Source organism: Macaca fascicularis, chromosome 3 (genome assembly GCF_037993035.2).
Source record: "Macaca fascicularis isolate 582-1 chromosome 3, T2T-MFA8v1.1".
In the NCBI taxonomy this organism is placed as follows: domain Eukaryota; kingdom Metazoa; phylum Chordata; class Mammalia; order Primates; family Cercopithecidae; genus Macaca; species Macaca fascicularis.
Genome location: NC_088377.1, coordinates 47,791,020 through 47,802,080, shown reverse-complemented (window position 1 = coordinate 47,802,080; position 11,061 = coordinate 47,791,020). Strand labels below are relative to the sequence as shown.

General features: G+C 49.3%; 1 protein-coding gene across 2 annotated transcripts in view; it reads left to right on the top strand.

Annotated features, from left to right (window-relative positions):
* The first annotated feature begins 1,199 nt into the window (after nucleotides 1–1,199).
* Nucleotides 1,200–11,061, top strand: part of KPNA7 (karyopherin subunit alpha 7) — a 46,882-nt gene continuing 37,020 nt past the window's right edge. For both annotated transcript variants that reach the window (XM_065541694.2, XM_005549124.5), the window contains exon 1: nucleotides 1,200–1,313. The gene's annotated coding sequence lies outside the window, so the exon portion shown is untranslated. The remainder of the gene's footprint in view (nucleotides 1,314–11,061) is intronic.

The window sequence follows — 11,061 nt, the reverse complement described above, 5'->3', positions numbered from 1 at the left end:
CAGTAACTCCTCCTGTGCTGTGTCCTCTGCCTGGAGCATCTTTCTCGGTTTTCCACCTGCTAACTCTTTTTCCTGAGGACTTGGCTTGGGCATCCCCTCCTCCAGGAAGCCCGCCCTGACCTCCCTTGCTATGTTGTCCCAATTGCCGTCTTTTAAAAAAAAGTTTATTATTTATCTCAGAGACAGAGTCTTGGTCTGTCACCCAGGCTGGAGTGCAGTGGCACAATCACAGCTCACAGCAGCCTCGACTCCTAGGTTTAAGTGATCCTCCCGCCTTAGCTTTCCAAACAGCTGGGACTGCAGGTGTGCACCACCCCTTGCAGCTAATGTGTGTGTGTGTGTGTGTGTGTGTGTGTGTGTGTGTGTGTGTGTGTGTGTGTGATGGAGTCTTGCTTTGTCATCCAGGATGGAGTGCAATGGCGTGATCTCGGCTCACTGCAACCTCTGCCTCCCAGGTTCAAGTGATTCTCCTGTATCAGCCTCCTGAGTAGCTGGGATTACAGGTGTGCGCCACCACAGGAATTTTTTTTTTTAAGAGATGGGGTCTCGCTATGTTGCCCAGGCTGGTCTCAAACTCCTGGGCTCAAGTAATCTTCCTGCCTTGGTTTCCCAAAGTGTTGGGATTACAGGCGTGAGCCACTGCACCAGACTACAATTGCCATCTGGTTTCCACTTTGCTGGGAGGAAAGGGACCAGGTCATTCATTCGCTGTTGCTTTGACAGGGTGTGGCACACGAGTATTAGAGTAGGCACTCTAAATATTTGCGGAATCAATACCTGAAATGTTGTTCTTATTTTTGTTTCAATATGAAGCAGATCTATTCTCACCTGCATCAGATCTTATTGCCTGCCTTGGGAGTAAACGCCAATTCATTCAACAGCAGCTTTTAAGCCTGTTATGCATGTTTAGGAAGAGGCCACTCAACCTAGCTAGATCCTAGGAGCCTTAAACGTCCAGAATGCAAACCCTTCCCTAGAAGGAGTCCCCCCAACCCTCACCCCACTTCACCTTGTGATGGTTTACCCAAGGGCCTCAAAAGGCTACAGCTGCAGAGGCTGAAGGTTCTGGACATGAGACTCACCTGGGAGACCTGGGCCTCGCCCCTCAGCCTCCCCGACCAATTCAATCAGCCTCTTGCCCTGGGCGTGCTCAGAACTCCCCAGGTGATTCCAATCTGCGTTCACTCATAAGAACCATCAGTGCGGGGTTAGAATCAGCCCTGTGAGGTGGGGCCAAGGGCTCGGAAACACCTGCCATGAGCTGAGAGCATTTAAGGCTGACCAAGGGGCTGGAGGCCGAGGCTCCTGGCCAGGTGAGTGGTTGGTGGCTCGTCCTTGTGTGAGAGGGTGTGTATGTGTGCGCGTGCCCCAGCTCCAGATTTGGCTGAGTCCTTCTGTCTGGGTATTGGCTGATCACATATCTTGCTCTCGTTCGGGTAATGAGCCAGGCAGCTGTTTGGGGGCCCTGGGGAGGCTGCTGTGCCCTTGCCCTCCACCACGGAGGCGCCTCTCGGGGCCCTTTCTGAAGCCCATCTGCCTGCCCGTGGGGGCAGCTCGGAGAAGGCCTAGGCTGTCTTCTCTGCTGAAATCAGCCTTGGTTTAGAGACACTGTGCTAGATCGATCGTCCTTGGCTTGTTTTCACAGGTGGATAAGGAGGAAGTGGTAGGTGCAGGGCTCTGTTTGCTCTGCCGAGCCCAGACGCGGGCTTACAGGGTGCCTGGAGTGAGTCTAACCACATAGTGGGCTGTGGCTCCCGTGTCCTGGGCCTGGCTGTGCGCCCCTCCTTCCTGAAGTACTCCCCGGGATGTTGTCACCTGTGGGAATTGTTCCCCATTCAGCCCCCTCCCAGGAAGCTTGCTTTTCTATCCTTGACAGGTAGAGGGCCTGGTCTCTTGCCTCCTCCTTGTGGCTAGGAGTTTGAGACCAGCCTGGGCAACGCAGACCCTATTTCTACCAAAAAAAAAAAAAAAAAAAAAAGAAAGCCAGGTTTGGCGGTGTGCACCTGTACTCTTAGCTACTCGAGAGGCTGAAGGGAGAGGATCACTGGAGACCAGAGTGGGCAACATAGTGAGGCCCAGTCTCTACCAAAAAATACAAAAATTAGCCGGGTGTGATGGCGCATGCCTGTGGTCCCAGCTACTCGAGAGGCTGAAGCAGGAGGATTGCCTGAGCCTGGGAGTTTGAGGCTGCAGTGAGCTGAGATCACTCCAACCTGGGCATGACCTGCAAGCCCCTCTGGTCCGTCTTTCTCAGCATGGAAAGTGAAGTCTGGAATCCCCAGGTGCGTCTCATTCATGTTGGTAAAGCCCCTCAGAGAGCTAAAGAGAGGCGAGGTGGGGCCGGGCCCAGTGACTCATGCCTGTAATCCCAGCACTTTGGGAGGCTGAGGTGGGTGGATTGCTTGAGGCCAGGAGTTCCGGACCAGTCTGGCAAACGTGATGAAACTGTCTCTAGTAAAAATACAAAAATTAGCTGGGTGGAGTGGTGTGACTGTAATCCCAGCTATTCGGGAGGCTGAGGGAGAAGAACAGCTTCAACCCAGGAGGTGGAAGCTGCAGTGAGCCGAGATAGTGCCACTACACTCCAGCCTGGGTGACAGAGCAAGACTCTGTCTCAAAAAAAAAAAAAAAAAAAAAGGCAAGGTGGAGCCCCCATTCCTGGGCCTTTTCCCCTCCCTGGCTATCCTTTCCTGTCCCTGAACACTTTACCTTCCCTCTCCACCCCCAACCCCAGCTAGCCTCAGCTTGTGGACCAATGCACCTTGGGGCTTTGGGGCAGAGGCTGCTGGGATCCCCAAACCCCTCCTTCCTGGCAGATAAGTCTCATTCGCTTGCTCGCTGAAATCCAACATGTGGTTTTAGACAAAACAAACCCTACTTTGAAGAACTGGCTAGTAGTGATGCAGATCTGAACATACTGACATCAAATGATGCCCAAAGTACAGATGAAGGAAACACATGTCGCAAAATGGCATGTTCAAGATCTCCTCCTCGAATTACCACGTCAGTGCCTGTGCAGCCGGGCTGGCCACACACAGGGTGGTGTGAGTTTTTTAGGGCTGACTTGGAGGAGTGGGGTTATTGGAAGCTAACATTCAATATATTTCTGAAGTATTTATATCCTTTAAGCTCTCACTATGTGTTACTTTGAAATCTGAAAAATGCTATTTTGTAGAAGCCAATGCTTGGATGATGATATGTCTTAATTTAAAACGGTTCTCAGTTCATGAAAGTTGCTCACAGGAAAAGCTCAGCTAGATCTAGAAAAGTATAGGAAGCTCAAAAATGGCCCGAAATGTCCCAACCAGAGGAAGAGACTCAATACCATTAATAAGACTTGGAAGTCCGTAATGGTCCCTTACTAGGAAGGATTGAAAGGGTAAGGGGTGGCCGGGTGTGGTGGCTAATGCCTGTAATTCCAGCACTTTGGGAGGCCGAGGTGAGTGGATCACCTGAGGTCAAGAGTTTGAGACCAGGCTTGCCAACATGGTGAAACCCTGTCTTCACTAAAAATACAAAAATTAGCTAGGCGTGGTAGTGCATGCCTGTAATTCCAGCTACTTGGGAGGCTGAGGCAGGAGAATCGCTTGAACCTGGAAGGTGGAGATTGCAGTGAGCCGAGATCATGCCATTGCGTTCCAGCCTGGGCAACAGAGCCAGACTCCATCTTAAAAAAAAAAAAAAAAAAGCTTGGGAGCCTGGGGGACGTCAAGCATGATAGGGTTCCTTGCCAGGTCCTCTGGCACCTGTCACACAGGCCAGGGGTCTTACAGTGTGTGCGAAGCAACCCAGATGGCCTGAGACCCCAGGGATAAATAAAACCCCTAGGTGGATGACATTTACCTTAATCACCAGTTCGGCTTTCTTGGGATCTCAAACTTGAAGAACCGATGAACAAAGATACAGACTTGGGCCAGGTGCGGTGATTCACGTCTGTAATCCAAGCACTTTGGGAGGCTGAGGCGGGAGGATCGCTTGAGCCCAGGACTTTGAGACAAGCCCAGGCAATGTAACAAGACCCCTGTCTCTATAAAATACAAACAATTTAGCTGGGCATGGTGGTATGTGCCTGTAGTCCCAGCTCCTTGGAAGGCTGAGGTGGGAGATCATCTGAGCCCAGAAAGTCGAGGCTGTAGTGAGCTGTGATTGCGCCACAGCACTCCAGCCTGGATGATGGGACCTATCTCAAAGCTACAAGGGGTGGGGTACTGATTTGGATTGTGTATAACTCAGTGCTTTCATTTTTAATTAGAGAAGGGGTCTCTGTTGCCCAGGCTGGAGTGCAGTGGTACAATTATAACTCAGTGCTGCAGCCTCAACCTACTGGGCTCAAGTGATCCTCCTGCCTCAGCCTCCTGAGTAGCTGGGACTGCAGGTGTACAGCAACACACCTGGCTATATATTTTTTTCTTTTTTTGTGTGGAGATGGGGGTCTCACTATGTTGCCCAGGTGGGTCTTGAACTCCCAGTCTGAAATGATCTCCCAAACTGCTGGGATTACAGGTGTGAGCCCCTGTGCCTGGCTGTCAACACTTTCCTAAGTGAAGAATGACAGGGCAGCCAGCTCGCCTGGTCGCTGCCAACAGCCACGTGAGGGGAAAGCAGCGGGATCTGAGCTGTGACTAGAGAAGCAACAGGGATCTGCTCTGCAGCTGGGTTTGCAGAATGTCCCTACACAAAGTGATTTGCTAAATCTGTAACCTTCAACCCTCTCCCTAAAGATACCTCAAGGAGTGGGGAGGACCCTGTCTCATATGCTGTTGAGCTTTGTCTGCTCTAAGACATCTCCTGTGATACTTGGTTTGAAGGAAGGTGGCAAACTTTTTTTTTTTTTTTTTTGAGACAGTCTCACTCTGTCACCCAGGCTGGAGTGCGGTGGCGCCATCTCAGCCCACTGCAACCTCCGCCTCTCGGGTTCAAGTGATTCTCCTGCCTCAGCCTCCCGAGTAGCTGGGATTACAGGCGCCCGCCACCACACCCGGCTAATTTTTATATTTTTAGTAGAGACAGGGCTTCACCATGTTGACCAGGCTGGTCTCGATCTCCTGACCTTGTGATCCACCCACCTTGGCCTCCCAAAGTGCTGGAATTACAGGCATGAGCCACCGTGCCCAGCTACACTTTCGAAGTTTCTAATAGCCATGGCTTCCAGGATGTGGCAGAAGGATGAGCGGTTCCTTTGGCAATGGTCCTAGAGCTGAATGCTGTCTTGGGTCTTCCAAGAGGCAGGATTGCAGCCCCTGGTACCAAACTGGCCTCTTCCTCACACATGCTCAGTCTCACTAACTGAGATAATCGTGCCATTGGCAACATGTGAAGTGTAGCAACAAGGTGGCAGCTAGAGCAGGTATTTCAGAAGTGGCCTCTATTGTTTCTGTTGCATGAAACGGGCTTTCCTCCTTTCTAACATCTCACCCCACGTGTTAAGTGCCAACCATAGTGGTGACTGGCCTGCCTCCTTCCCTTCCCTTTCCCTTCCTTTCTTCCCCCCTTCCCCCTTCTTCCCCCCTTCCCCCTTCTTCCCCCCTTCCCCCTTCTTCCCCCCTTCCCCCTTCTTCCCCCCTTCCCCCTTCTTCCCCCCTTCCCCCTTCTTCCCCCCTTCCCCCTTCTTCCCCCCTTCCCCCTTCTTCCCCCTTCCCCCTTCTTCCCCCTTCTTCCCCCCTTCCCCCTTCTTCCCCCTTCTTCCCCCCTTCCCCCTTCATCCCCCCTTCCCCCTTCATCCCCCCTTCCCCCTTCATCCCCCCTTCCCCCTTCTTCCCCCCTTCCCCCTTCTTCCCCCCTTCCCCCTTCTTCCCCCCTTCCCCCTTCTTCCCCCCTTCCCCTTTCCCCCTTCTTCCTTTGAAACAGGGTCCTTTGTTACCCAGGCTGGATTGTAGTGGCATGATCTCTGCTCACTGCAGCCTCCACCTCCTGGGTTCAAGCGGTTCTCCCTCCTCAGCCTCCCAAGTAGCCAGAACTACAGGTGCACACCACCACACCTGGCTAATTTTTTTTTTTTTTTTTTTTTTGAGATAGAGTCTTGCTCTGTCACCCAGACTGGAGTGCACTGGTGTGATCTTGGCTCACTGCAACCTCTGCCTCCCAGGTTCGAGCGATTCTCCTGCCTCAACCTCCCAAATAGATTGGACTACAGGCACGTGCCACTATGCCTGGCTAATTTTTTTTTATTTGTATATTTTTAGTAGAGACGGGGTTTTGCCACATTGGCCAGGATCGTCTCAAACTCCTGATCTCAGAGGATCTACCCACCTGGGCCTCACAACGTGCTGGGATTACAGGTGTGAGCCACAGCGCTGGCCATGGTGGTGATTTCATGCTTTCCTAATTAGACCTTGTTACAGATTATTGGCTGCAAAGCTTGGAAGCAGGAGTCAAATCTGATGTCCTGGTTCTGATACTTCACAGTTATGGGAACTTTGGGAAGTGATGTCTGAAATGGCTCCTTCACCTGCAAAGTGGGGATATTTTTACCGTAGTATTAGATGTTGCTTCTTTTAATCCTAAATATCTAAAATTCTGGGCACATAATAAATGTTTTGGGCCAGGTACAGTGGCTTATGCTCATAATTCCAGTGCTTTGAGAGGTGGAGGCAGGAGGATCATTTGAGATCAGGAGTTCAAGACCAGCATGGGCAACAAAGCAGGACCGCATCTCTAAACAATGAAAACATTAGCTGAGTATGGTGGTACACATCTGTAGTCCCAGCTACTTGGGAGGCTGAAGTGAGAAGATTGCTTGAGCCCAGTAGTTTGAGGCTGCAGTGAGCTATGATTGTATCACTGCACCCTAGCCTGGGTGACAGAGTGAGACCCCATCTCTACGAAAAATGTAAAAAATTAGTGAACTGTGGTAGCTTGTTCCTGTGGTCCCAGCTACTCAGGAAGCTGAGGTGGGAGGATCATTTGAGCCCAGGAAGTCAAAGCTGCAGTGAGTTACGATTGCGTTGCTGCACTCCAGCCTGGGCAACAGTGAGACTCTGTTTAAAAAAAAAAAAAAAAAAAAAGGCTAGGCGCGGTGGCTCACACCTGTAATCCCAGCACTTTGGGAGGCTGAGGTGGGCGGATCACAAGGTTAAGAGTTTGAAACCATCGTGGCCAACATGGTGAAACCCCCGTCTCTCCTAAAAATACAGAAATTAACTGGGTGTGGTGGTGCATGCCTATAATCCCAGCTACTCAGGAGGCTGAGACAGGAGAATTACTGGAAGCTGGGAGGCAGAGCTTACAGTGAGCCGAGATCGCACCACTGCACTCCAGTCTGGGCAACAGAGTGAGACTCCGTTTCAAAAAAATGAAACAAAAAAACCCTTTTGGCCATTGCTCCCTAAATAGACCAATAATTCTTGTCTATTCCAGGCTTATAAATGCCCTGTGTCTCTATTCTTGGAGACCTAGAGGTAGAATCTCATTTAAACCCAAATTTTGGTTCAACTGATGATCCTCTTGACACTGGTTATTCTAGGGACTAGGAATCTGGTTTTCAAGATGTTTAAAGGATACTGTAATCAATAGCAATGATTTTGTCTTTTTTCTTTTTGAGATAGGGTCTCACTCTGTCACCCATGTGGGAGTGCAGTGGCACAATCACGGCTCACTGCAGCCTTGATTTCTGGGGCTCAGTGATCCTCCCACTGAGTATCTGGGACTACCATGCCCACCACCATGCCAGATCAATTCTTTTTTTTTTGTAGAGATAGGGTCTCACCATGTTGCTGAGGCTGGTCTCAAACTTCTGGCTCAAGCTTCAGCCTTGGCCTCCCAAAGCGTTGAGATTACAGGCGTGAGCCACTGTGCCTGGCCAATTTAGTCTTAAAAAGCAACTCTTCTCTTCCTTACATGGCAGAATTTGAGATTACTTAAAAGTAGGCTGTCCATGGTGGCTCATGCCTGTAATCCCAGCACTTTGAAAAGCCAAGGCGGGTGGGTCACCTGAGGTCAGTAGTTTGAGACCAGCCCAGCCAATATGATGAAACCCCATCTCTACAAAAAAAAAAAAAAAAAATATATATATATATATATGTATATATATATGTATGCATGTGTATATATGTATGCATGTATATATGTATATGTGTGTGTGTGTGTATATATATATAAATAACTGGGTGTGGTGGCAGGTGCCTGTAATCCTAGCTACTTGGGAGGCTGAGGCAGAAGAATTGCTTGAACCGAGAGGCAGAGGTTTCAGTGAACTGAGATTGCACCACTGTACTCCAGCCTGGGCTACAAGAATGAAACTCCATCTCAAAAAAAAAAAAAAGTTGACACATCTGGATCAGACATCAGTGTTTCCTAGCCTGAGCTCCCAGTGCTGAGGCTGTCTTGCAGTGCAGTTTTCTTCCCTTCCCGGGTGCGCTGAGTTCTGACGTGTTACTAGGGGTAAAGCTACCTTGAGCTTGAAGTTGTACTGAAGAAATCTAAATCTTGAGATAGTCTTAAGCCAACTTCTGTGAGGGCTCCCTGGACAACAACTGAGGGACTCCGGATTCACTGAGGTCCCTTTGTCCACACTGGTTGCGGACGAGGTCAACATGACTCACAATGATTGAGAGCTTTGTGAATGTTTAAACCAGGTGTCACCCTCCACCTCTCTGGCTTTGAGATCAGAGAGTGGGAGAGATTGGTCAATTCGAGGAACTAATTTGCATTTCCCGTGATCAGATTTGCGGACAAGGTATATAGGCTATTCTTTCCCAGGCTCTGGAAGAAACTAATGCTTTAAAGCAGGCAGAGCCACCAGGATCTGAAACCCAGAGGGATAGTGTAGACTGTTGGTTTCCTCTGCTCTGAGGCTCAGCTGACATGCTCTCCTGTAGCTCCTGTCTTGCTGTGGGTGGCTGGAGCTTCATTTTAGGGACTTGTCCCTGGCATGGTGACTACTGTTACTGGCAGTGCCTCTAACTCTGTTGTTCTATCTCTAATTCCCTTCTTTATCCTGGTTCTTTGCTAATTCTTTATTCTCTCAGGCCCTAATGTGAGTATCCTCAAGACTCAATCCTTGGTCTGATCTTACGCAGAGCTTGTCTCTCTTCTTACAACATCAGTCTTGGCTCTAAATTACTTTTTTCAGACAGTGTGTCACTCTGTCACCCAGGCTGGAGTGCAGTGACTTGATCTCGGCTCACTGCAACCTTCTCCTCTCAAGTTCAAGCAATTCTCTGCCTCAACCTCCCAAGTAGCTGGGATTACAGGTGCCTGCCACCAAGCCCAGCTAATTTTTGTATTTTTAGTAGAGACAGGGTTTCGCCAGGTTGGTCTCGAACTCCTGACCTCAGGTGATCCACCTGTCTCGGCCTCCCAAAGTGCTGGAATTACAGGCATGAGCCACCATGCCCGGCCGGCTATAAATTCCCTGATACAAATCTTCAAGTTGTCTACACTACCCCTTTCAAATTGATATGTCTGAATTAGTCTTTTCTACCAAAACTATTCTTGGCTGCTATTCACCGAAGACGAGAGTCAGTTGACTTTCTTTATCCAGTTTTCTATTTTCTATAATGTAGTCTGGAACATCTCGTATGATCAGAAACAGATGAATATTACATACCTGTAAGAAATATTCCCTGCTGCCTTGTGAACATTCAAACTTGGGGCCAGTTGCAGTGGTTCATGCCTGTAATCCCAATGCTTTGGGATGCTGAGCGGGGAGGATTGCTTGAGCCCAGGAGTTTGAAACCAGCCTGGGCAACATAGTGAGATCTCATCTCTACAAAAAATACAAATTAGCCAGCCATGGTGGCTTGTGCCTTTAGTCCCAGCTGCTCGGGAGCCCGAGGCAGGAGGATCACTTGAGCTCAAGTGGTTGAGGCTGCAGTAAGCCATGATCGCACTAGTTATTGTACTCCAGCCTGGGCAACAGAGCAAGACTCTGTCTCAAAAGCAAAACAAAAACACAAAAGGAAACTCCCTCCAATTAAAAAAAAAAAAAAAAGTTCAAACTTGGCCTGATTTGAAAAACCACCTCTCACTGAGGACCAACGCCCTGTCTCGTATCACGCACCACCCTCCCCTGACAAATATTTGAGTACCTACTTTGTCATGTGTTGTGAAAGAGGTGAGAAATCCCCGCCTAAGACACACACAGTACAGTTATCACGGGGAGTGGAGGGAGACGAAGATGGACAAACAAGAAAATATCAGGCAGTGGTTAAAGCTGAGAAGAAAATAAGACTAGGAAGACAGGAAGGGCTTTCAGAAATGTTTAAGCAGAGACTGAATGAAGAGGAGCCAAGTGTGCGGAGATCCTGGGCGGAGCAGCTCCTTCAAAGGCCCAAGTACAATGAACCCGGAATACTTCATAATGAAGCCCAGGGGTCTAGAACACAATGATCAAGGGAAGAGTTGTTGGAGGTGAAGTGGGCTGGGGCCAGTGTAGAAAGTGAATTTTCTTCTAAACTTAATGGGTAGCCAGGAGAGAGTGTTTTAAGCAGGAGAGTTAGATCAGATTCTTCTTGATTTTGTTTTTGTATTTTTTAAACAATTTGCTTTAGAGACAGGGTCTCGCTGGGCTGTGCAGGCTGGAGTGCAGTGGTGTAATAATGGCTCATTGCAGCCTCCAACTCCAGGGCCCAAGCAATGTGTCCACCTTGGCCTTCCAGTGCTGGAATTACAGTCGTGAGCTACCGCACCTGGCCAGAGAACATCTTCCTTTTTTTTTTTTTTTTTTTTTTTCATTTTATTTTTTGAGACAGGGTCTCACTGTCGCCCAGGATGGAGTTCAGTGGTGCAATCATGGCTCACTGCAGCTTTGACTTCCTGGGCTCCAGAAATCCTCCCACCTCAGCCTGAAGTAACTGGGACTACAGGTACGCACCACCATGCCCAGCTTATTTTTATGTTTTTTGTAGAGATGGGGTCTTGCTTTGTTGCCCAGGCTGGTCTTGAATACCTGGCCTTAAGCAGTTCTCCACCTAAACCTCTCAAGTTGCTGGGATTACAGGCATGAGCCACCGTGCCTGGCTAATCAGATATTTTTCTTTTCTTTTTTTTTTGAGATGGAGTCTTGTTCTGTTGCCCAGGCTGGAGTGCAGTGGTGCGATCTTGGCTCACTGCAACCTCTGC